A 25,373-nucleotide genomic window follows, 5' to 3' on the forward strand; every position below is an offset into this window, starting at 1 on the left:
TATCCAGAGGACGCCCTGGCATTGGGATCTGGCATCCACGTCCCTGCCCCAGAGGCCAGCGCCATTCCCAGTGCCAACCCCGCCTCTTCTGAGCTACACCCCCCTACACCCCACACTGGGTCTTTTCCAGGCAGCAGCATCTGCAGGCTGTGAGGCCTGGGCTCTCAGAGACAGAGGTCTCCGTCCCCAGCCGAGGAGGAGGTCACTGCCAGGGTGCCAGGCTGCACAGGTGGCATTTCCAGTACAAAGCACAAATCTGGCCATGTGGGCACAGGGGCATTGCTGGGAAAACCATCCCTTGATTGCTCCTACTGGAATGTGACCTTTTTAGAAGCTTGTCACTTTTACTTCATTCACATCTGATGCCAAAGCTTTCTCCCTGGAAGCAGCAGCTTCGGCCTCCCCATGGGCAAGGGAACGTGCACCCTCTGCCGTAGGGAGCCAATCGGCTCCGCTGAGGCAGCGAGAGCATCATCTGGAGCTGTGAGGGGCACCACGTACATGGGACGGGAGCTCGGGTGGGTTTGCCCCTCTCACAACCAGGTGTCAGGACTGGTTAATGAGACGCAGAAACACTCCTCCTCATGGCCATCCTTATCTTTCTCTCCCATGCCCTTCCCACCCGTCTGCCTTCCTCTCCGTGACCAGGAGCCATTCTCATGGCAAAAGCAGAGTCCATAGGCAGGAACCGTCCCAGTTGGGGCAAAGCCCCAACTGCCTCCCAGGTCGAACTGCTTGATCCTCCACCTCACTCGGGTGCTGTTGTCACCCCAAATTCACCGATGAAGAAACTGGTGCAGAGAGCGGGGACCCACCAAGGTGGGATGGTGAGAATCTAAGACTCCACACTCTCGCCAGCACGTGCTGAGGCTAAGACTTGAAGTGAAGCCATGAATGCTTTTCACGAGCATCAGCTATGAGTGGGGGCTCAGCTACTGATGATGAGCAAATGCCCCAAATCTCAGGGCATTAAGACCATGAGGGTTTCATGTCACTGTGGTCATCATGGGCTGTGTCTGCTAGGTCCTCCCTGGGGCTCACATAGCAGAGCCAGCCCTGTCACGGCCATGGCCTGGGGGGATGAGGCCGGAGCAGTGAGGTGGGCTTGAGATGGCCCTGGAAGGTGGAAGGTCACTGCAAAGTTGAATCCCAGCCCTACCGTGGCTGTCACTCACCACATCAACCAAAAGACGGTCAGCAAAGGTGCCAGGTGGGGTTCCGCTAAGACACACCTCGCTCTCCCCATGTCTTACCTAATTGATGTCCCCTTTGGTGACGCAGTGAACATGCACTGGTGCTGAAGAAGAGTCGTAGTTCGGGATCATCACGGACTTACCTGTAAATTACTCATCCTGATGGGTAAATAGAAGTCCATGCAGTTTGCAATGCTGAGCGGAAGACAGGTGCCCACAGGCGGCGCCGACAGGGGATTCCTGACACTCACGCAGTTTCTGTTTCATAACCATAGCAATTGATTAGCAAGGGTGGGCCTCCCAGCAGGCTCCTCATGGTCGCCACAGCCTCTCTGAGCCAGCACCCCCCCGAGCGGACCCAGGGAGCCCCAGCCATGCCATATAGCACCCTCAGTGGCCAGGCCACATCAGCCCTGCTACCTCTGTGGGCCCTACCTTGGTGCTGCCTACCCCGGCACAGCAGGCACCGTCCCTGCTCTAAGGAATGTGGCAGCTTCTGCCACAGTGTGGGAAATGGTCTGGCCATGACCTATGACCCCACAGCTTCCAGAGGGAGGGATGTAGAACCCCCTGCGAGGCCACAGCTGTCAGACACAGTTGACTTCCACTGACAAAACCCACCCAGAGCATTAATTCTCAGCTCCTTCTATTTCAGAGAAAAGTAAATCTTCACAAATGCACGTGGATCCACGCTGGAACAGAGGCCACATGCCCAGACCCATCAGCCACAGATGGCCTCACCGTGAGTGTCTCCAGCCAGGTGTGCCTTGAGCTTGTCCGGTGAGTGGGCGGGGCTGTTGCGGGGATGGCTCAGGGTCATCACAGCAGGAGACTGTGCTGGAGTCCTCATGGGGCCAGGATGCTGCCACCTGCAGGTCGGCTGAGCTTCCCCTATCCCAGGTTCAGGTCCCAGGCTCCCAGGCTGTGGGCGCTTGTCCTGGCCTGAGGCCCCAGAGTTCACTGTCTTGGTCCCCATTGGCATGGCCTTGTGAAAGTCACCCCCAGATACTCACTCTTCCCAACAGCTGGGGGCAGCCAGGGACTTCTGGTAATACATGGGTGTAGTGGGCTGGCCTGTCTAGCCTCAAGGACACCACAGCTGCACTGGCTGAGGCTGTGGGGGTCAGAGGACCCACAAGGATGTGACCACAGAGTGAGACCTGAAAAGCCAGACACTGCTCTGGGAGGACATAGGGGTGGCATGGAACCCCAGACTCAGGGCTGAGGGGTGGCAGCCCTTGGGACCCTAGATGTCAAGGGTCCTGGGAAGGGCACCTGGTGAGCAGTGTACATGCCTCAGCCCAGGGACCCAGGATCCTGTTCTCTGCAGCGATCTCGGTTGGCTCCTGGGCTGAGGAGTCCAATGAGCTGCTTCTGCCAGCAGCCCCTCTGCACCCTGCCAGCACCCCCACACCCACCACCTCCTCCTCTGTACCCTGCTAGCACCCCCATACCCACCACCTCCTCCTCTGCACCCCACCAGCACCCCCACACCCACCACCTCTTCCTCCAAACCCCAGCATTCCCACCTGCCACTTCCACCTCTGTACCCCACCAGCACCCCCACACCTGCCACCTCCTCCTCCGCACTCCACCAGCACCCCCACACCCGCCACCTCCTCCTCTGCACCCCACCAGGACCCCCACACCTGCCACCTCCTCCTCTGTACCCCACCAGCACCCCCGCGCCTGCCACCTCCTCTTCCGCACTCCACCAGCACCCCCACACCTGCCACCTCCTCTTCTACACCCCGCCAGCAACCCCTGCACCTGCCACCTCCTCCTCCACACCCAGCCAGTGTGGAGGACCCGACTGACGCCACAGCCCATGCTGAGGCTGGAACCCGGGACAGTCATGGCTCCGTCCATCCTCTATACTTGAGGTTCACAGTCAGGACACCTACATAACAACCTGAGTCAATGATACTGCCCTCAGGACACAGTCTGGCAGGGTAGCCTGGGATGAGGCCACTGTGGCTGCCCCTTTTTCGGGAATGCCCAGCAGCCTCCATTGCTTGGGGGGTAGGATTTAGGTTCCAGGGAAAAGTGGTCTTTGATTAGGTGGCCCCCAGGTCCCCTATCTCTGTCTCCCTGTTAACTGACATGAGTCCCTCCCCATCTCCTACTTTGAGTAGGGCCGGGGAACCACAGGGTGGAGGCCAACCCAGCAGCCACGGGGTGGAGGCCGACCCAGCAGCCACGGGGTGGAGGCCGACCCAGAAGCCACGGGGTGGAGGCCGACCCAGAAGCCATTGGGTGAAGGTTGACTCAGCAGCCATGGGGTTTAGGCTGACCCTGTTCCTATGTCCTCACCCAGGATCCTGCAGAAGGTCAGAAGGGACCTGGGCTAAGAAAAAAATGAGAGTAACAGTTCTGCTGAATAAAACCATGCAATTACAGAAAACGAAAGCCTGTAGTTCTAATTACTAAATTATGCCGCACCTTTCCATTTTCCTATGTAGCCATAAATAAACTAGAGATTACAAATGCAGCACCTCTCCATTTTCCTATATAGTAATAAATAAAATAGAGATGGCAGTTTTTAACCGTAGCACAGGCAATTACTTCTTCGGCACTGCACATTTTTCTTTAATGAGCATGTAAACAGTGAGTGCACTGTGGACCATGCCGACAGTAATAAAATACACAAACATCGCTCCAGCTTCAGATACCCCAGAACAATACCTTCATGGCACCTTCTGCTTTTATCAAACAGATGTTTATTAAGTGGAGGCAGAGTCCGGGGCCTAGATCTGCCCATTCAGGAGCAGGGTGAGGACTCGAGAAAAGGGAAGGCTCTGACAGAGGCAGTCAGACTGCTGGTCCCCCACCCACCCTGCATCCACTGGGCTCAGCTCCAGCCCCTTTAAGTCGTCCTCTGGGTATGGTGTGCAGTGCGAGGGCACTGATCTCATAGGGTCGTATGAGGGCCCAGAGCAGGTCACCCTGTGGTGGAGGTCAGGGAGGGCTTCCCGTAGTAGGTGGTGCCGAGGGGTCTGGATGAAGGGAGGCAGGCATGACCCGAGAGCAAGTGGTAGAACCACTTTAGATAGAGTCTCTGTAGTCATGTCTAAAGAATGAACTGAATACAATACAGCAGTGTCCCATGGGAACACAGCAGGCACTCTCAGTCCTTGTGCCCACCCAGCTCAGTGCCCTGCTCTGGCCAGGCCTCACAGAGTGGAGACATGGGTCTTGGGCCACCTCTGGCCCCTCCCTGGGTTTCTGCAGTTATAAATTAGGGGCTCACCTAAGGACATCCCCTTCCTCATCCCCGCCCCCCACCGCCTGCCACAGACACCACCTGACCCAGGTGGCCCTCAGTAGCTCTCGGGGGTCCTGGTCCTGGCTGAGAGTAGCTGGTGACCTGGGGCCCCTCAGCCTCACTGCCCACCTTCCAGCACTACTTCCAAGTCAGGAGCTGGTCCCGGCTCAAAGCCCCAAAGTGTGTTGACACTGAGTGGCGTCTATGATCTCCCGACAGAGTCACACGTGGTGCCTGGACCATGGCTGCAGGTGGGGACCCCAGGCCCGGCCAGAGGAGACAGAGGATGTGAGCTCCCGTCCCAAACCCCAGTCCCCGCAGACAGCGCTGGTGGCTCTGGAAGAGGTGGAGCCGAAACACAGATGCTGCGCAAGGTGTGGAACAAATTCCAGCAAGCTGCCTTTTGCGGCCGAATGTAGCTCTAGGCACAGACCTGGCTTGTTTTAAAGGGACGCTCTAGAAAGCCAGAGGAACATGGCTGACTCCAAACAAATCAATAAATCAATTGCTTTCTGCTCACCCTAGATGTCCCTTACCATAACAACGTTCCCATGAGTCACACTGCCTCATCCGTGCCCCTGGGCACTGCACTGTGAGGTAGGCTCTTGGCCCCGCCTGGCCTGGAGACTTGCTTGGGCCAGACAATGTGGCAGAGATGCCCTGTGAATTTCTGAGTCGGTGTCCACAGCTGGACAGCCTCCTGTGCCCTCCCAGTACACCGACGCCATGGCCACAAAGAAGTCTCACTTCACACCTAGCAAGAGGGCCACCTCAGCTGCAGCCCCCACGGCTGTGGCCAGACAGTGGAGTGGACTCCAGAGGGGGTCAGTCAGAGGGTGCCTGGGTCCCACTGGGCTGCTATAAGAAAGTAGTGTGGAGTGGGTGGCTTCTAAACAGCAGAAGCTTGGGTGAAGCGCAACGGCTCTCATCTGTAATCCCAACACTTTAGGAGGCTGAAGTGGGAGGATCCCTTGAGGCCAGGAGACGAGCCTGGGCAACATAGTGAGAATCTATCTCTACAAAAAAATTATTTAAAAAATGAAAAGGAGGCTGAAAGTACTGTAATCCTGGTACTTTGAGAGGCCAGTGGGAGGATCACTTGAGTTCAGGAGTTTGAGACCAGCCTGGGCAACATAGGGAGACCCCGTCTCTACTAAATATTTAAAAACTTAGCCAGGGAGTTAGCCACAGATGTGAGCCTGTGGTCCCAGCTACTGGGGAGGCTCAGGCAGGAGGATTGCTTTGATATGGAAGGCCAAGGTGGCAGTGAGCCATGTTCACACCACTCCTCCAGCATGGGCAGCATAGCAAGACCTTGTCTCAAAAATAAATTTTTAGAGAAGGAAAATAAATAACAACAAAAATGTATTTCTCATAGTACTAGAGGTTGGGAAATCCAAACTCAGGGTGCTGGGAGACAAGGTTCTGGTGAAGGCACGTTACTCACAGACCCTCATAGATGCCGCGTTTCTCACAAATGCCCCATTCCTCATGGATACCCCATTGCTCACAGACCCTCACAGACGCCTCGTTCCTTACACACACCCCGTTCCTCACAGAACTTTACAGATGCCCCATTCTTCACAGATGCCCCATTCCTCACAGACACTCACAGATGCCCCATTCCTCACTGACATCGCATTCCTCACAGACACTCCAATCCTCACAGATGCCCCCATTCCTCAGAGATGCCCCATCCCTCATAGACCCTCACAGGCACACCGTTCCTCACAGACACCCCGTTCCTCACAGATGTCCCATTCCTCACAAATGCCCTATTCCTTGAGATGCCCCATTCCTCACAGACCCCCACAGATGCCCCATTCCTCACAGACCCTCACAGACACCAAGTTCCTCACAGATGCCCCGTTCCTCAGAGACCCTCACAGATGCCCCGTTCCTCAGAGATGCCCCGTTCCTCACAGACCCTCACAGATGCCCCGATCCTCAGAGATGCTTTATTCCTCACAGATGCCCCATTCCTCACAGACCCTCACAGATGCCCCGTTCCTAGAGATGCCCCATTCTTCACAGACCCTCACAGATGCCCCATTCCTAGAGACGCCCCATTCCTCACAGATGCCCCGTTCCTAGAGACGCCCCATTCCTCACAGACCCTCACAGATGCCCCATTCCTAGAGATGCCCCATTCCTCACAGACCCTCACAGATGCCCCGTTCCTAGAGACGCCCCATTCCTCACAGACCCTCACAGATGCCCCGTTCCTAGAGACGCCCCATTCCTCACAGACCCTCACAGATGCCCCATTCCTAGAGATGCCCCATTCCTCACAGACCCTCAAAGATGTCCCGTTCATCAGAGACTCCCCATAACTCATAGATGCCCCGTTCCTCAGAGACGCTCCATTCCTCACAGATGCCCCGTTCCTCAGAGAAGCCCCATTCCTCACAGAAGCCCCCGTTCCTCAGAGATGCTCCATTCCTCACAGATGCCCCGTTCCTCACAGACCCTCAAAGATGCCCCGTTCATCAGAGACTCCCCATAACTCACAGATGCCCCGTTCCTCAGAGACGCTCCATTCCTCACAGATGCCCCATTCCTCACAGACCCTCACAGATGCCCCGTTCCTCAGAGAAGCCCCATTCCTCACAGAAGCCCCCATTCCTCACAGATGCCCCGTTCCTCACAGACCCTCACAGACACCCCATTCCTCACAGATGCCCCATTCCTCAGAGATGCCCCATTCCTCACAGACCCTCATAGATTCTCCGTTCCTCAGAGACGCCTCGTGCCTCACAGACCCTCACAGATGCCCCGTTCCTCAGACACGCCCCATTCCTCACAGACCTTCATAGATTCCCTGTTCCTCAGAGACGCCCCATAACTCACAGATGCCCTGTTCCTCAGAGACGCGCCATTCCTCACAGATGCCCCGTTCCTCAGAGATGCCCCATTCCTCACAGATGCCCCGTTCCTCACAGACCCTCACAGATGCCCCATTCCTCAGAGATGCCCCATTCCTCACAGACCCTCATAGATTCTCCGTTCCTCAGAGACACCTCGTGCCTCACAGACCCTCACAGATGCCCCGTTCCTCAGACACGCTCCATTCCTCACAGACCTTCATAGATTCCCCGTGCCTCAGAGATGCCCCATAACTCACAGATGCCCTGTTCCTCAGAGACGCGCCATTCCTCACAGATGCCCCGTTCCTCAGAGATGCCCCATTCCTCACAGACCCTCATAGATTCTCCGTTCCTCAGAGACACCTCGTGCCTCACAGACCCTCACAGATGCCCCGTTCCTCAGACACACCCCATTCCTCACAGACCTTCATAGATTCCCCGTGCCTCAGAGATGCCCCATAACTCACAGATGCCCTGTTCCTCAGAGATGCCCCATTCCTCACAGATGCACCATTCCTCACAGACCCTCATAGATGCCCTGTTCCTCAGAGACGCCCCATAACTCACAGATGCCCCGTTCCTCAGAGACGCGCCGTTCCTCGCAAACCCTCACGGATGCCCCGTTCCTCAGAGATACCCCATTCCTCACAGATGCCTCGTTCCTCAGAGACGCCTCATTCCTCATAGACTCTCACAGATGCCCCGTTCCTCAGAGATGCGCCATTCCTCACAGACCCTCACAGATGCGCTGTTCCTCAGATGCCCCGTTCCTCGCAAACACTCACGGATGCCCCGTTCCTCAGAGATACCCCATTCCTCACAGATGCCTCGTTCCTCAGAGACGCCTCATTCCTCATAGACTCTCACAGATGCCCTGTTCATCAGAGATGCCCCATTCCTCACAGACCCTCATAGATTCCCCGTTCCTCAGAGACGCCTCGTGCCTCACAGACCCTCACAGATGCCCCGTTCCTCAGAGACGCGCCGTTCCTCACAGACCCTCACAGATGCGCTGTTCCTCAGATGCCCCATTCCTCACGGACCCTCACAGATGCCCCATTCCTCACAGATGCCTCATTCCTCACAGACTCTCACAGATGCCCCATTCTTCACAGATGCCCCGTTCCTCACAGATACCCCATTCCTCACGGACCCTCACAGATGCCCCATTCCTCACAGATGCCCCATTCCTCACAGATGCCCCGTTCCTCACAGATGCCCCGTTCCTCACAGATACCCCATTCCTCACAGACCCTCACAGATGCCCCGTTCCTCACAGATGCCCCGTTCCTCACAGATGCCCCATTCCTCACAGACCCTCACAGATGCCCCGTTCTTCACAGATGCCGCATTCCTCACAGATGCCCCATTCCTCACTGACCCTCACAGATGCCCCATTCCTCATAGATACCCCATTCCTCACAGACGCCCCATTCCTCACGGACGCCCCATTCCTCAGATGCCCCATTCCTCACGGACCCTCACAGATGCCCCATTCCTCACAGACCCTCACAGATGCCCCGTTCTTCACAGATGCCGCATTCCTCACAGAGGCCCCATTCCTCACAGAACCTCACAGATGCCCCATTCCTCACAGATGCCCCATTCCTCACAGACCCTCACAGATGCCCCGTTCTTCACAGATGCCGCATTCCTCACAGAGGCCCCATTCCTCACAGAACCTCACAGATGCCCCGTTCATCACAGATGCCTCATTCCTCACAGAAACTCACAGCGCCCCATTCCTCACAGAACCTCACAGTGCCCCATTCCTCACAGAACCTCACAGTGCCCCATTCCTCACAGATGCCCCATTCTTCATGGACCCTCACAGATGCCCTGTTCCTCACAGACACCCCATTCCTCAGACCTTCACAGAGGTCCCATTCCTCACAGACTCTCACAGACACCCCATTCCTCACAGACCCTCACCAATGTCCCGTTCCTCAGACACCCCATTCCTCACAGATGCCCCTTCCTCACAGATGCCCCATTCCTCACAGATGCCCCATTCCTCAGAGACCCTCACAGATGCGTCGTTCCTCAGAGATGCCCCACTCCTCACAGATGCCCCATTCCTCACAGACCCTCACAGATGCCCGTTCGTCACAGAACCTCACAGCGCCCCATTCCTCACAGATGCCCCATTCCTCACAGATGCCTCATTCCTCAGAGACCCTCACAGATGTGTCATTCCTCAGAGATGCCCCATTCCTCACAGATGCCCTGTTCCTCACAGAACCTCACAGTACCCCATTCCTCACAGATGCCCCATTCCTCACATATGCCCTGTTCCTCACAGACCCTCACAGATGCCCCGTTCCTCAGAGATGCCCCATTCCTCACAGACACCCCATTCCTCACAGATGCCCTGTTCCTCACAGAACCTCACAGTACCCCATTCCTCACAGATGCCCCATTCCTCACAGACGCCCCATTCCTCACAGATGCCCCATTCTTCACAGACGCCCCATTCCTCACAGATGCCCCATTCCTCACAGACCCTCACAGATGCCCCGTTCCTCACAGATGCCCCATTCCTCACAGATGCCCCATTCCTCACAGACCCTCACAGATGCCCCGTTCCTCACAGATGCCCCATTCCTCACAGATGCCCCATTCCTCACGGACCCTCACAGATGCCCCATTCCTCACAGACACCCCATTCCTCACAGACACCCCATTCCTCACAGACACCCCATTCCTCACAGATGCCCCATTCCTCACAGACACCCCATTCCTCACAGATGCCCCATTCCTCACAGATGCCTCATTCCTCACAGACCCTCACAGATGCCCCATTCCTCACAGACGCCCCATTCCTCATGGACCCTCACAGATGCCCCATTCCTCACAGACACCCCATTCCTCACAGATGCCCCATTCCTCACGGACCCTCACAGATGCCCCATTCCTCACAGACACCCCATTCCTCACAGATGCCCCATTCCTCACGGACCCTCACAGATGCCCCATTCCTCAGAGACCCTCACAGACGCGTCGGTCCTCAGAGACGCCCCACTCCTCACAGATGCCCCATTTCTCACAGATGCCCCATTCCTCACAGACCCTCACAGATGCGTCGTTTCTCAGAGATGCCCCGTTCCTCACAGACCCTCACAGATGCCCCATTCCTCACAGACCCTCACAGATGCGTCATTTCTCAGAGATGCCCCATTCCTCACAGATGCCCCGTTCCTCACAGACCCTCACAGATGCCCCATTCCTCACAGACCCTCACAGATGCGTCATTTCTCAGAGATGCCCCATTCCTCACAGATGCCCCGTTCCTCACAGACCCTCACAGATGCCCCATTCCTCACAGAACCTCACAGATGCGTCATTTCTCAGAGATGCCCCATTCCTCACAGATGCCCCGTTCCTCACAGACCCTCACAGATGCCCCATTCCTCACAGAACCTCACAGCGCCCCATTCCTCACAGACACCCCATTCCTCACAGATGCCCCATTCCTCACAGACCCTCACAGATGCCCCATTCCTCACAGACACTTCATTCCTCACAGACCCTCACAGATGCCCCATTCCTCACAGAACCTCACAGCACCCCATTCCTCACAGACACCCCATTCCTCACAGATGCCCCATTCCTCACAGACGCTCACAGACACCCCATTCCTCACAGACACTTCATTCCTCACAGACCCTCACAGATGCCCCGTTCCTCACAGATGCTCCATTTCTCACAGACCCAGCGTTCCTCACAGGTGCCCCGTTCGTTACAGATGCCCTATTCCTCACAGATGCCCCATTTCTCACAGACCCTCACAGACACCCCGTTCCTCACAGACACCCCATTCCTGACAGATGCGGCGTTCCTCACAGATGCGGCATTCCTCACAGACTCCATATTTGTCACAGACACTGCACGTTCAGTGTATCCTCATGGGGGAAAGGGGCAGAGGAGCCCCCCAGCCTCTTTCATGATGGCCCCCATTCATGGGGGCTCTGACCTCATGCTCTAATCGGCCTCCCCAAAACCCCAGCATCACCTCAGGGGTGAGGGCTTCAGCAGATGGATCTGGAGGATGCCAACATTCAGGTTGCAGCAGGGTGTGCGCGGTCACAGCTCGGCTTTCAGTTACACTAAAAGGGCAAGATGGGGTCACCCAAGCCCTGGAAGAAGTCAGTCAGCTTTCCTGGAGCACAGCAAAGATGCTTGTGGCTGTGGCTGCAGTTTTAGAGCCTAGGAGGGGTGGTGAGTGCCTGGTTTCTAAGACAGGGCACTGCTGATTTATGAGGCCTTGGGCGAGGTGCACACAGCCATGTGCCAGCCTGGCAGGTGCTGGGGTCTTGGTTCTGCAGAATGGATGAGGCAGCCCATGGGGCCCACAGCCCCCCCAGGGGCAGTGCCTGCTGTGTGTGTGTGTTCTGTGCCCTCCTCTTGGCTATGGGGCTCGCCAACATGGGAACGTGAGTGCCAGGCAAGGTTGTCCCACGCAACGTGAGCTCGGGCTTGCAGGTCACAGGAAGATGACTGTGATGGAAACAGCAAGAAGAAACCCCACCTCCCCACCTCCAGCAGCTCCCGGCACACACCACAGCCCGAGAAACCAGCTGCACCTCAGCCAGGGCCTCTCCACCCCCCCCAACCACCTCTTTCCACCGGAAGAAAGTGGGTCAGGAGCCACAGGGTGGGAGGCTTACTGGGACCTGGGTGCTTCACTGACTGCCCGCAGCCTTGCCTGGCTTCTCGCTCAGACGCTCACTGAGGAAACAGGTGCCCAGTTGCAGACCACACAATCGTCTGTGATTAAAGAGAGGGTCTGCTGCTGGCCCCAGGTGGACTTCATCCAGGTCGGACATGAGGGGCTCCAGGCTGCCTGCATTTCCTTTAATCATAAATCATTCCACTTTTGAGCAGAGAATGGGAGTCCCCCCAGAACATGCACATATATATTTGAGAATATCAATACAACAATTATATATATATAATTTATTTATTTATTTTTCTGAGATGGTGTCTTGTTCTGTCATCCAGGCTGGAGTGCAGTGGCATGATCTCTGCTCACTGCAACCTCCAGCTCCCTGGCTCAAGCAATTATCCTGTCTCAGCCTCCCAAGTAGCTGGGATTACAGGTGCCCACCACCACAGCTGGCTAATTTGTGTAATTTTAGTAGAGATGGGGTTTCCCCATGTTGGCCAGGCTGGTTTTGAACTCCTAACCTCAAATGATTCTCCCACCTCGGCCTCCCCTTGCAAAAAAATTATTAAAATGAAAATGGCAACAGTATTAATAAGTTGATTCTCCCCAGTACTAATTATTGGAATTTTGCTGATTTATTGTTCTGTAGACCAGTATCTAAAAATATACATTTTTAAAAAAGAGTGGATCAGTCTACAGAATAAAGAAGAAAATAAGAGTCATGGAGAATCTAAAACTGGAAATTCTTCTCCCGTTGAAATCCAATGGATGGGAACTGCATTTCTCAGCCTAATCAAGAAATTATTTACCTTCAGGAATACAGAGCTATTTAATTTCTGGGCTTCTGGCCTCTGAGGAGGTATTCCAAAATTTCCATCAGTAATCTGCTAAGCTTAGTGTTGTACACAGTATATTGAAGTCTTTTTTCTGTTTTCCTCATTCTGGCAGGTCCTTCTAACACTATTTGGTCCTAAAACAACCTGTCTTCTAGGTCTGTCAATCATATCATGTTCATCTTTTTATGGTTGTGCTAAAAACAGCAAAGAGAAAGGTTATTACAGCTGCTGTTGATGTCTGGAACTCATAACTCTCAACAGTTTATGTTGGTCAGGCATAAGGCAGAGAGGGGTTTGCCATCTTTCTCTATCTGGAGGCCTTCCACTGGTTGGTTTGAAGACTTATGATTATGCTGAATGTATTGGTGAGAATTCTGAAAAGAGAATAAAACTCTCTTACGGTCTTTGGGTCCTGAAGAATGAAAAGGAAAGGGAAGGAAACGGGAAGAGACAGAGGAATCGTATTGAGTATTTACTTATGCCAGCAACATCCTCATGGATTACGTTATCTAATCCCCTCAGGTTGGTAACAGATCAGGTAGCTGATCGAAAAAAATGAGAGAGAACACATGGACACAGGGAAGGGAACCTCACATATCAGAGCCTGTTGGGAGGTGGGGGGTGAGGGGAGGGGTAGCATTAGAAGAGAGACTTTTTAAAGTTCAAAATCTCATGCTTTTTAAACCAGGATTTGAATATAGGTATCCTACTCAAAACCCAGAGGTCAAATATAGCACCCCATGCTCCCAGGTAGACATCACTAATCAATCAGGTCTTTTAGTCCATTGATTTCAGAATCCTTCTCATCCCAGTATCCCGGATAGTCACTACCAATCAAGTAGCGAGTAGTGAGGGCCAATTGCTACCCTTTCCACTTAACAAAAACATGCTGGCCAAAGGAAGATTCTCCTTTTCATGGGAGGTCCTACCCATCACAGAAGCATACTGTTACTTTCCAGAACAATCTTAAGGACAACACAGCAGCCCCTACATTTTCACTGGGATGCTGCTTATATTGTAACAAGGAAATGCTGGATATACTATGCTCCCTTCTCCCCGTGGCAACCACTGATATTGCATTAATGCATTTATTGTTGGTTTTTCTCACTCCAGAAATTTTGCTGTTGACTTGAACTTCATTGTGATCATACTACAGCTGCATTGAAAATCCCGCCTTTTCATTTAATGTCACAACAGAAGCATCAAATAAACTCTCATATTAAAAGAAACTGCTTTTGTTAATTTTTATTTCTGCCCCGGATTTTATGAAATCAAATAAATCAGGCCATGCACTATGTTCTCCCTCTATTCCACACTCCTGTGGCTCAGAACAATTTTTAAAGGAGATGTGAGAAGTTGGCATTGCTACTGAGCTTGGCCTGACCAAGGCCTTGGGGTGGAGGGAGAAATGTTTTGGTGTTAGAAGCTGAGGAAGCCCTCCTTCAGCTATCACGTCCTCTCTCCATGCTCAAATTGATACTCATCTCTCCAGCCTCCTTTGATGTCAGCAAAGCCATTCTACTTGGGTTGGAGCCAGAAGGACCTTGGCTGATGCTCCACCTGTTGTCATCTCTCCCTCTGTCTTCCAGCAGTGAATTTAGAAAAACCCTTCACAGGATAGCAGTGTGTTTGCTATCCTACTGCAGTTTCCCGTGTTTGATCTCATGTTTCTTGCCTGGAGCTCATATTTCAGACTAGAGTAAATTATTTACTGGTGTTAGCAACCAAGCCTTGTGTTATTCAAAATATAAACCTGAAATATCGAGCAATCAGACCTCAACCGCTGACGCTATTTATGCTCTGCAGATATAGAGACAGATCAAAGGATGATTCATAATTATCCTAACAGTGATTTTTCCAAGTGAAAGAAGGGGAGATGCAGCCTTTCCTAGTTCTAAGAAAATAAACAGTAACCTGGGCAAGTATTTATTTATCTTCCTCAGATTCATCACAGCCTGGGAGGAAAATGGCAGGGGTGGGGTGAGGAAATGGGACAGATGCCTGTGCAACTGTCCTGACTTCCTTCCTTTGCATGTTCAACTTCCTTTGCAAGTTGACAGTCCTCAATTCATCCTTCCACTATTCACAGTGTGTTGCACTTGTCCTTTATCTCCTCTGCCTTTTCTGCCACCCACCAGTCCCTGAACTAAAGGGTAGAAAACCATGTTATACAGAAGAGTATGTTTACCTGGGAGCAGCTGCGATTTGATTGCCCTGGTAGCTTTAAAGCTGTCTGTCTGGGGGGCTTTGGGACAGAAAAGGACAAGTGGTTCATGACAGGCAGTGTGGGTAAGAGACAGACTGGGCATTGAAGTGACAGCGATCTGGGTTGGAGTCTTGGCTCTGCCACTTTTTGCTGTGTGATTTTGAGAAAGGTCTCTGTTTCTCAGTTTCCTCACCTGTATGGGGATTATTATGAAAAAATGAGACAATTCAAATAAATGTTTATTCATATAAAGAATTTAGTGCCTGCCCATCAGTGCCCAATAGATGGTTCACTGTGGGGAAAAACCTGCAAGCCTTTTCTAGGAAGTACTATTGGTAGATACTGTGGGCTTCATGTTCCCTGAAACAGCCAGGTTGCACTGTAAGATTAAATCCTACTTTGACTTCACCAAAGCCTCTTTTGAAGAATAAAGAGGGTTTCTGTGTAATAAGGAGCAAAATCTTAAAGCCAGCCATTCAACAAGCCATTCAGAATTAAGACCCCAGGTCTCAGCTTTTTCCTCACTCTTTCTTTGCAAAAATGAGCACAGGAGCTTGCGGGGTGTCTTGCAGGAACTTGGGCCTCTGAGGCCCAAAGGCACAACTGCAAAGAACCATTTCTGCAAAGGCATGTCTGCAATTAGCATAGAGAGGCTCTTACCTAAAGATCCCGAGTATGGCTTTCAGAGAACCGAGTCCTGAAGCTGGACAGGAAGCAATCTCAATTCAATGGGCCTATCAGCATAGATCCGTTTAGAAACTGTATTAGTCAGGGTTCTCTCTACAGAGACAAAACCCGTAAGATACATGGACAGAGAAAGATATGAGAAGTGATTTGTTAGGGGGATTGGCTCATGTGATTATGGAGGCCAAATCTCACAGAAGGCAGTCTGCAGGCTGGAGATATAGGGAGGCTGGTAGCATGGCTCAGTGCAAGTCCAACAGCCTCAGAACCAAGGAAGGTGATGGTGTAACTCTCAATCCGAGGCCACAACCCTGAGAACCCATGGGGCCATTGGTACAAGTCTTAAACCTGAATGCCAGAGAATCTGGAATTCTGATGTTCAAAGGCAGGAGAAGAAGGTGTTCCCGCTCTAGAAGACAGAGAAAACAGATCCACTCTTCCTCTGCCTTCTTGTTCTATCCAGGTCATCAGCTGATTGGACGGGCAGAGCTTCCTTACTCAGTCCACTGATTCAAATGCCAATCTCTTCCCAAAACACATGCACAGACACACCCAGAAATAATACCTTACCAGCTATTTGGGTATCCCTTAATCCAGTCACTTTGAGACCTAAAATTAACCATCACAGGGGCCCTTCAGAGAACTCTGGTAAAAATAATGGACCTCCTAACTTCTACGTATCTTTTAAAGAGCTTGGTCTTTTTACATATGTAACCTAGACCCTCCCTTCCAGACCAGATAAAGATTGGCGCTCTTTATCTGTTACTATGTAAACAAAAGTAATCATCCCTACATGAAATGTATTATCACGTCTTCCTAATTCTAAGATGCCATATTTGCAAGACACATCACTGATTTAATAGCACCTTTCTAGAAGAAAAACACAATAATAAATATACCCAGCAACTGTCAGTTGTTTCATGCTTTCAGTAATGGTAAAATGGAAAGACATGCAACTTGGAATTGAAAAAGTCTAACCATGCTAACTCAAAGGGCACTTGTTGCAACAGAAATGCTATAACTGTCAATGGATTCGTGAGTGTAGCAGTGGCTCTGTATGGTATTAGAGCTTCCAGCACCCCCTCCTTCTCTTTGTATACCAGTGTTCTCAGGAACCTGGCACTTGACCTTCAGAGAGCTGGTGCTTACCCAGCAAAGTCACATACACATCTCTAGAGTCTGTTCCCTATCACTTCAACTGCTCTCATTATTTAGGCAAGTTTTTAATATTGTCTGAAAAACCCAGAGCTGCCTCTATGAGACCCTTGTCCAAGCAAGTCACCATGTGTTAACACTGTGGGTGATTAAGACATACTGATTATCAGTCAACAGGAAAATCTAAACCAATGCTGCCTTGCAAACCTCATTGGCATTTTGTTAGTGGGAAGTAACAGAACAAAGGGAGTTGATATTTGCTATATAAAGATCCTAGATGGGAATTACATGCCTCTTATCTATCTCTTTGGTTCAAAAGCAGATCTATTTCCTTGGTTACAAAGAGCCCCTTATCAGGCTAGAGAACAGAACAGACACACCAGCTCAGTAATTTCAATGAACAAATGTCAAAAGTGGGTGTGTGCACACAAAGAGGAGCTGGTACCATTTCTTCTGAAACTATTCCAAATAATCCAAAAAGAGGGAATCCTACCCAAATCATTCTACGAGACCAATATCATCCTGATACCAAAACCCGGCAGAGACCCAACAAGAAAAGAAAACTTCAGGCCAATATCCATGATGAACATAGATGCAAAAATCTTCAATAAAATATTGTCAAGCCGATTGCAACAGCAAATCAAAAAACTTATTCATCATGATCAAGTAGGATTCATCCCAGGGATGCAAGGCTGGTTCAACATACGCAAGTCTATCAACGTAATTCACCACATAAACAGAACCAAAAACAAAAACCACATGATTATCTCAATTGACGCAGAGAAGGCATTTGACAAAATTCAACAGCCTTTATGCTAAAAACCTTCAATAAACTCGGTATCGATGGAACGTATCTCAAAGTAATAAAAGCTATTTATGACAAACCAACAGCCAATATCATACTGAATGGGCAAAAACTGGAAGCATTCCCTTTGAAATCCGGCACTAGACAAGGATGCCCTCTGTCACCACTCCTATTCAATATAGTACTGGAAGTTCTAGCCACAGCAATCAGGCAAGAAAAAGAAATAAAGGGTATTCAAATAGGAAAGGTGGAAGCCAAATTGTCTCTATTTGCAGACGACATGATAATATACCTAGAAGATCCCATCGCCTCAGCCCAAAAACTCCTGAAACTGATAAGCAACTTCAGCAAAGTCTCAGGATATAAAATCAATGTGCAAAAATCACAAGCCTTCCTCTACACCAATAACAGACTTAAAGAGAGCCAAATCAAGAACGAACTGCCATTCACAATTGCTACAAAAAGAATAAAATACCTTGGAATACAACTCACAAGGAACGTAAGGGACCTCTTCAGGGAAAACTACAAACCACTGCTCAACGAAATCAGAGAGGACACAAACAGATGGAGAAACATCCCATGTTCATGGTTAGGAAGAATCAATATCGTGAAAATGGCTATACTGCCCAAAGTAATTTACAGAATCAACGCTATCCCCATCAAGCTACCATTGACTTTCTTCACAGAACTGGAAAAAACCACCTTGAACTTCATATGGAACCAAAAGAGAGCCCGCATAGCCAAGTCAATTCTAAGCAAAAAGAACACAGCGGGGGGCATCACACTACCGGATTTCAAACTATACTATAAGGCTACAGTAATCAAAACAGCATGGTACTGGTACCAAAACAGAGATATAGATCAATGGAACAGAACAGAGGCATCAGAGGCAACACAACATAGCTACAACCATACAATCTTTGATAAACCTGACAAAAACAAGCAATGGGGAAAGGATTCCCTGTTCAACAAATGGTGCTGAGAAAACTGGCTAGCCATGTGTAGAAAGCAGAAACTAGACCCCTTCCTGACACCTTACACCAAAATTAACTCCAGATGGATTAAAGACTTAAACATAAGACCCGGCACCATAAAAACCCTAGAAGGAAATCTAGGCAAAACCATCCAGGATATAGGAGTAGGCAAGGACTTCATGACCAAAACACCAAAAGCATTGGCAACAAAAGCCAAAATAGACAAATGGGACCTAATGAAACTCCACAGCTTCTGCACAGCAAAAGAAACAGTCTCTAGTGTGAATCGGCAACCAACAGAATGGGAAAAAATTTTTGCAGTTTACCCATCTGACAAAGGGCTGATATCCAGAATTTACAAAGAACTCAAACAGATTTACAGGAAAAAAACAAACAAGCCCATTCAAAAGTGGGCAAAGGATATGAACAGACACTTTACGAAAGAAGACATATATGAGGCCAACAATCATATGAAAAAATGCTCATGGTCACTGGTCATCAGAGAGATGCAAATCAAAACCACATTGAGATACCATCTCACGCCAGTTAGAATGGCGATCATTAAAAAATCTGGAGACAACAGATGCTGGAGAGGATGTGGAGAAAAAGGAACACTTTTACACTGTTGGTGGGAGTGTAAATTAGTTCCACCATTGTGGAAGACAGTGTGGCGATTCCTCAAGGCCTTAGAAATAGAAATCCCATTTGACCTAGCAATCCCATTACTGGGTATATATCCAAAGGACTATAAATCGTTCTACTACAAGGACACATGCACACGAATGTTCATTGCAGCACTGCTTACAATAGCAAAGACCTGGAATCAACCCAAATGCCCATCGATGATAGACTGGATTGGGAAAATGTGGCACATATACACCATGGAATATTATGCAGCAATCAGAAATGATGAGTTCGTGTCGTTTATAGGGACATGGATGAATCTGGAGAACATCATTCTCAGCAAACTGACACAAGAACAGAAAATGAAACACCGCATATTCTCACTCATAGGCGGGTGATGAAAAATGAGAACACATGGACACAGAGAGGGGAGTACTAAACACTGGGGTCTATAGGGGGAAAAGGGGGAGGGCCAGTGGGAGGGGGAGGTGGGGAGGGATTGCTAGGGGAGAAATACCAAATGTGGGTGAAGGGGAGAAAGCAAACAAAACACACTGCCCTGTGTGTACCTATGCAACTGTATTGCATGCTCTGCACATGCACCCCAAAACCTAAAATGCAATAAAAAAAAAAAAAGAAAAAAAAAAGTGGGTGTGTGCATGAGGGAACAGTGTTTGGAAATTACTCTGTGGGCCACTAACCTACCCACCCAGCAAAGGAGGATGTTAGTCCACGGCAAATGGAGAGCTCGAGGAGAAAAGAAGCTGGTGAAGCCACAAAGTATACAAATGAGGGAACTCTGTAACAGGCAGCTTTTGGTAGGAAGACAAGTTGTTCCATGAATCTCCCTCTTCTCTGGCCCTTTCAATCTACAGAGGCAGATCGGACCTCCATTATTGCTCTACAGGATCCCACTTCCCCGAGTAAATTCTGATTGGACTAGATCTGATCACATGATTCAAACAAGCCCAGTGAGATTCTCTCTAACATAATTCGGAAGCCCATCAATCAGCAGCTATTCAGTCTCTACTTGTGGTTGGTTAACTGGGACTGTGGAGGCTGAATAGGCTGCTGCTTGACTGATATAGAGTCAGGCACTAAGCATCAGCTCCACCAATTACCAGCTGTTCCTAGGTAAATTACTCAACCACAGTACCCCTCAGTTTCCTCACCCATACATTAAGGGCAATAATAGTACACATGTGAGATGATTAGCACAAAGCTCTTGGCATGTAAAAGTATGTGAGAAATACAAGTTGAGCCTCTCTAATTATAAAAAATCCAAAATTTGACGTAGTCCAAAATTTCACACTTTTGGTGCATTGATGTGGTGCTCAAAGGAGATGCTCACTGGAGCATTTTGGATTTTGAATTTTAGGATTAGGGATGCCGAAGTGTTAAGTCTAATGCAAATATTCAAAAATCAAAAAAGAAAATTCCAGAATTGGAAACCACTTCGGGTGTCAAGCATTTTAGATATGGGATACTAAACCTGTCTTAACATTATTACTGTATTTATTTTCTGTGGCTGCCATAACAACTTACCACTGACTTAGTGGCTTAAAACAACAGAAATATATTAACTTATATTTCTGTGGCTTAGAAATCCAACACAAGCCTCGCTCTTGTGATTATATGGTTAGGCCCATGTGGCTAACCCAGGATAATCTTCTTATTTTATGGTCAGCTGATTAGCAATCTTAATTCCATCTGCCATCCTAATTCCTCTTTGCCATGTAATGTAACATAGTCACAGGTTCTTGGGATTCAGATGTGGACATCTTTGGGGGGTACATTATTCCACCTTCCACAATTGTCAGAAAAAATTGAGGAGCTCTGGGCAGCAATAGTACATCTTAAAGATGGTGAAGAAAAAGAAGAAATTCTGCAGGAGAATGAAGACAAGCCAGACACAACACTTATTCTAGAAATAACCCAGTGTTTTTAAATCAATCAGTGGCCCCTGAAAACTAAATTACATCATTCATGGATAATATCTTCCAGAATTTTAGTTGAACCAAGTTCACTTTAGTATTTTTTTCTTTGTTCAGAAATGCAATGCTCTTTTGAAAGAAGTTCTCTGGTTTCTTTTTGCACCCCCTCTAAACAACCATTGTCTCTAAACTATGCTCTGAAAAAGAAAGACATTTAGGTGCAGGATTTCTAGGAGCCTATGTGGGTACTGGCCTTGCACTGAGTGATTTTACGTGGAATTGGATTATGGATGGACTCAAGAAAAGATGTATTTGAGTCCTACCTTTGCCTCCTAAAATACCTGAGTGCCCAAGTAAGATATGGAGCCTTTATACTGATGATATGTCCCCAGGATCCTCATCTGATAAAATGGGGATAATGTTCTCTGCCTCATAGGATTGGTTTAAGAATTAAATGAGTATACTATATCTGACCTGGTACTCAAAACAAATTGTATACAAATAAAAAAATAAATAATAAAATAAAAGAGACTTTTAACACTAAGAATGATAACATGCCATGAGTGGGAGATTATTATTATCTCAATTTTTTTGTTCTTGACATCCTTTGTGAAAGCCAACAACAAGGGTCAAGAGTACCTTTCATAATCCTATTCCAAAGGAATTGTCAAAAATTACCACATTTAATAGAAGGGCTGTTTTCAGTTGACACTGATGCAATTGATTCAGAGACCACCAAGTCTGGCCTAGCCTTGAGGAAACCCAGTTTTGCCTGAGACCTTGACCATCAGGTGCTCTATAAAGCTGTAAAGGTCTGTATCCCATGAATATCTGGTGGCATCACAGCTGATTTAAGCTTTTACAATAACTTATATGAAACGGAATGCCATTATCTTCAGTGAAATAACTCAGAAACAGAAAGTCAAATACCACATGTTCTCACTTAGAAGGGGAAGCCAAAAAATGCATATACAAGGACATGGAATGTGGGAGGACAGACAATGGAGACCCTTAGAATACCTTTAAAAAGGGTAGGAGAGTGCAAAAAGAATGAGGGATAAAAAATTACTGAATGGGTACAATATACATTACTCGGGTGATGGTTACACTACAAGCCCAGACTTTACCACTATGCAATATATCCATGTAACAAAGCTGCACATGTACACCTTAAATTTATAGAAATTAAAAAAAAAAATTTTACAAGAAAAAATCAACCCGATAAAGAATTGGGCAAAAGACCTGAATGAACTCTTTTCAAAAGAAGACATATATGAGGACAATGATCATATGAAAACAAGGTCAATGTCACTGATCATTAGAGAAATGCAAATCGAAACCATAAGATATCATCTAACAACAGTCAGAATGACTATTATTAAAAAGTCAAAAAATAACAGATGCTGGCGAGATTGCAGAGTAAAAGGAACACTTATACACTGTTGGAGGGAGTGTAAATTAGTTCAGCCATTGTGGAAGACATTGTAGTGATTCCTGAAAGACCTAAAGACAGAAATACTATTTGACCCAGCAGTCCCATTACCGGGTATAATAGAATATAAATCATTCTATTATAAAGGCACATGCACACATATGTTCATTTAAGCACTATTCACAATAGCAAAGACATGAAATCAACCTAAATGTTCACCAATGATAGACTGGATTAAGACAATGTGGTACATGTACACCAAGGAATACTATGCAGCAATAAAAAAGAACATAATTATGTCCTTTGCAAGGACATGGATGGACCTGGAAGCCATTATCCTTAGCAAACTAATACAGGAACAGGAAACCAAATACCACATGTTCTCACTTGTAAGTGGGAGTTAAATAATGAGAACACATGGACACATAAAGGGGAACAGCACACAGTGGGGCCTTTCGGAAGGTGGAGGTGGGAGGAGGGAGAGGATCAGGAAAAATAATTAATGGGTACTAGGCTTAATACCTGGGTGATGAAATGATCTGTACAATAAACTCCCATGATACAAGTTTGACTACATAACAAACCTGCAATTATACCCCGAACTTAAAATAAAAGTAAAAAAAAAAAAAAATTAATGGACCCATGGAAGCAGCTGGATGACCCACTAAACAAGTCACAGCAGAGATTTACTCAAAAATTTTGGAATTACTCTGGGTTGGCCTCCCTCTACTTCTTTCCAATTCTACATACATGGGAAATATTGCAGGCTCTTGGAGACTCAGTTTTCTCTACCTGTAGAATGAACAGAATGACTTATCTTAGCCCTTTCCTGGTAAGAGAAACCAAGAGGACAAATCCTCCTTTGAGGTCTCTACTATAGTGTAATGACCAAGAACATAGGATTTGGAAGCATGTTTCATGGGCTTGAACTTGGATTCTGTCATTTACTGGTTGTGAGATTTGGGGCATATACATTTACCTTGTTGTGTCTTCATCTTCTCCACCTATGAAATGGGAGCAATAATAGCATCTATTTTAAGTGCTTATCATCATGCCTGGCAAATGGTATGAACTCAGTACATATATGCCCATTGTGTCATTATTGTTGCCACTATGATCATTTCTACTGTTATCATTATTATCAATAGTATTACCATGTTATTCCATTTGGTGGCAGATGCACTGTGGGCACACATATTGCAAAGATCTGATCTTCCGAAAATAATTTTGAATTTTGCCACAACTTTAGAGAACCCTCAGAAATAAGAAAAGGGCATACAGGAGGAAGAAGAGCTAAAAAAAATAAAAAAGAAAAAGAAAAAGAGGAATGATGGGAAAAAACAAGTTTGCAGCACTTGGAACCATTCCGATACATGGTAATTTCCATCTCCCATTCCTATCTACACACAAACCTTTTGTGGATGAATTGTTACAAAACTAAGATTTAAATGATGGACAAATACAGACCTACTGGCTGGGTCTCTAATCCCATCACTCTCCACCCTTGTCCTCCACAAAGTCAATGAGTAAGAAAAGCTTTGATTCTGCCCTGTGATTCACACTTTCTTGGGTGATTTCATTATAAGTAAAACAATCCCAGGGTTTTCCCTTGGAGAATAGTATACATTGGTGATGAAACTGTCATTTGTCTCTGCCAACTCAGTCATGGGTTGTGAAACTGAGAGAAGCCCTGAGGCAGTGGCAGAGAAGGGCATGGTCTTTAATGCTCTGAACTCATTTGCTAAGCTGATTTTTGCTTTTGTCCTGTGACAACAATGATTAATTTTATCCAAATTATCCTTTCTCTCCTTGTTAATCCACCGTGTTTTTTCTGAACACTTTCTTATGGATTAGTATTGATGCTGGGGATCCTTGGAGGGCCAGCCAATGTAGCAAAAGCTTCTCAAGATGTTTACTGATGCTCTTCTCCTATTGATCTAATTAAAGATCATGATGCCTGATGTAATTAGTCAGCCGTTCTGTCAGGATCCATCTTATACTTTTAGACATACAAGCACCAGAGATAAACTGCTTTAGGATAATGAATTACAACCAAAGGAAATGGCTTTCAGGATACAAATACGTGAATCAACTGGGACTTTAATTATAGGATTTCTCACTTTTTTTGAAGCAAGTAATGATTATTTTCCTCCCAGACCAAGTCCTTCCCCATCTAGAGGCCAGACTCCCAGCACCATTTTATGGAATATGCTTTACATTTTTGACGTAAGGGATTGTCCTGAAGATGTGGTGTTACACTTTAGTTCAGATGATGACTAGCATTTTATGTGTGGTACAAGAAAGAAAAAAAAAGTGGAAATATGTAAGTTTTATGAAAGAAAAACTATATAAAATCGAGATCACATGTTAAAGATTCACCCTTGGGAAAATAAGACATACTTTCTCAGAGAAAAGAATGCAAAGATAAATAGAAATATTAGGAGATTTGCTGCAAAGAGTTTTCATCTGAAGTTTTCCAGTTTCTGAATTCAGTAAGTGGTGAGATCATCAGCTAAGAATAGGTCAGGTTAATGATGATGATAATAACAACAAAAATAATCCTCTTAACAACAACAGTAGTCAATATGCATTGAGTGCTTCTCATGTGCCAGGTATGCATTAATCATTTTGCATATATTAACGCTTAATCTTTACAACAGACTTGTAAGTTTGCATGACACCTTTGAGAGTGGAAAGCAATTTCAATAGGAAAAGTCATGGAATGTAAAACT

The 25,373-nt window shown here is 47.9% G+C and overlaps 1 long non-coding RNA gene across 3 annotated transcripts in view; it reads right to left on the minus strand.

Moving 5' to 3' along the window:
- Positions 1–2,601, minus strand: part of LOC118146196 (uncharacterized) — a 92,533-nt gene extending 89,932 nt beyond the window's left edge. For 2 of the 3 annotated variants that reach the window (XR_013524326.1, XR_008475342.2), the window contains exons 1-2: positions 1,935–2,599; positions 1,337–1,451 (exon numbers count right to left, since the gene is read on the minus strand). This is a non-coding gene — a long non-coding RNA (uncharacterized LOC118146196). Of the gene's footprint in view, positions 1–1,336; positions 1,452–1,934 lie in introns of all 3 variants that reach the window. The other variant, XR_013524325.1, reaches the window with a different exon arrangement.
- Positions 2,602–25,373: the final 22,772 nt, after the last annotated feature.

This window comes from Callithrix jacchus, chromosome 12 (genome assembly GCF_049354715.1).
Source record: "Callithrix jacchus isolate 240 chromosome 12, calJac240_pri, whole genome shotgun sequence".
Taxonomy (NCBI): Eukaryota; Metazoa; Chordata; class Mammalia; order Primates; family Cebidae; genus Callithrix; species Callithrix jacchus.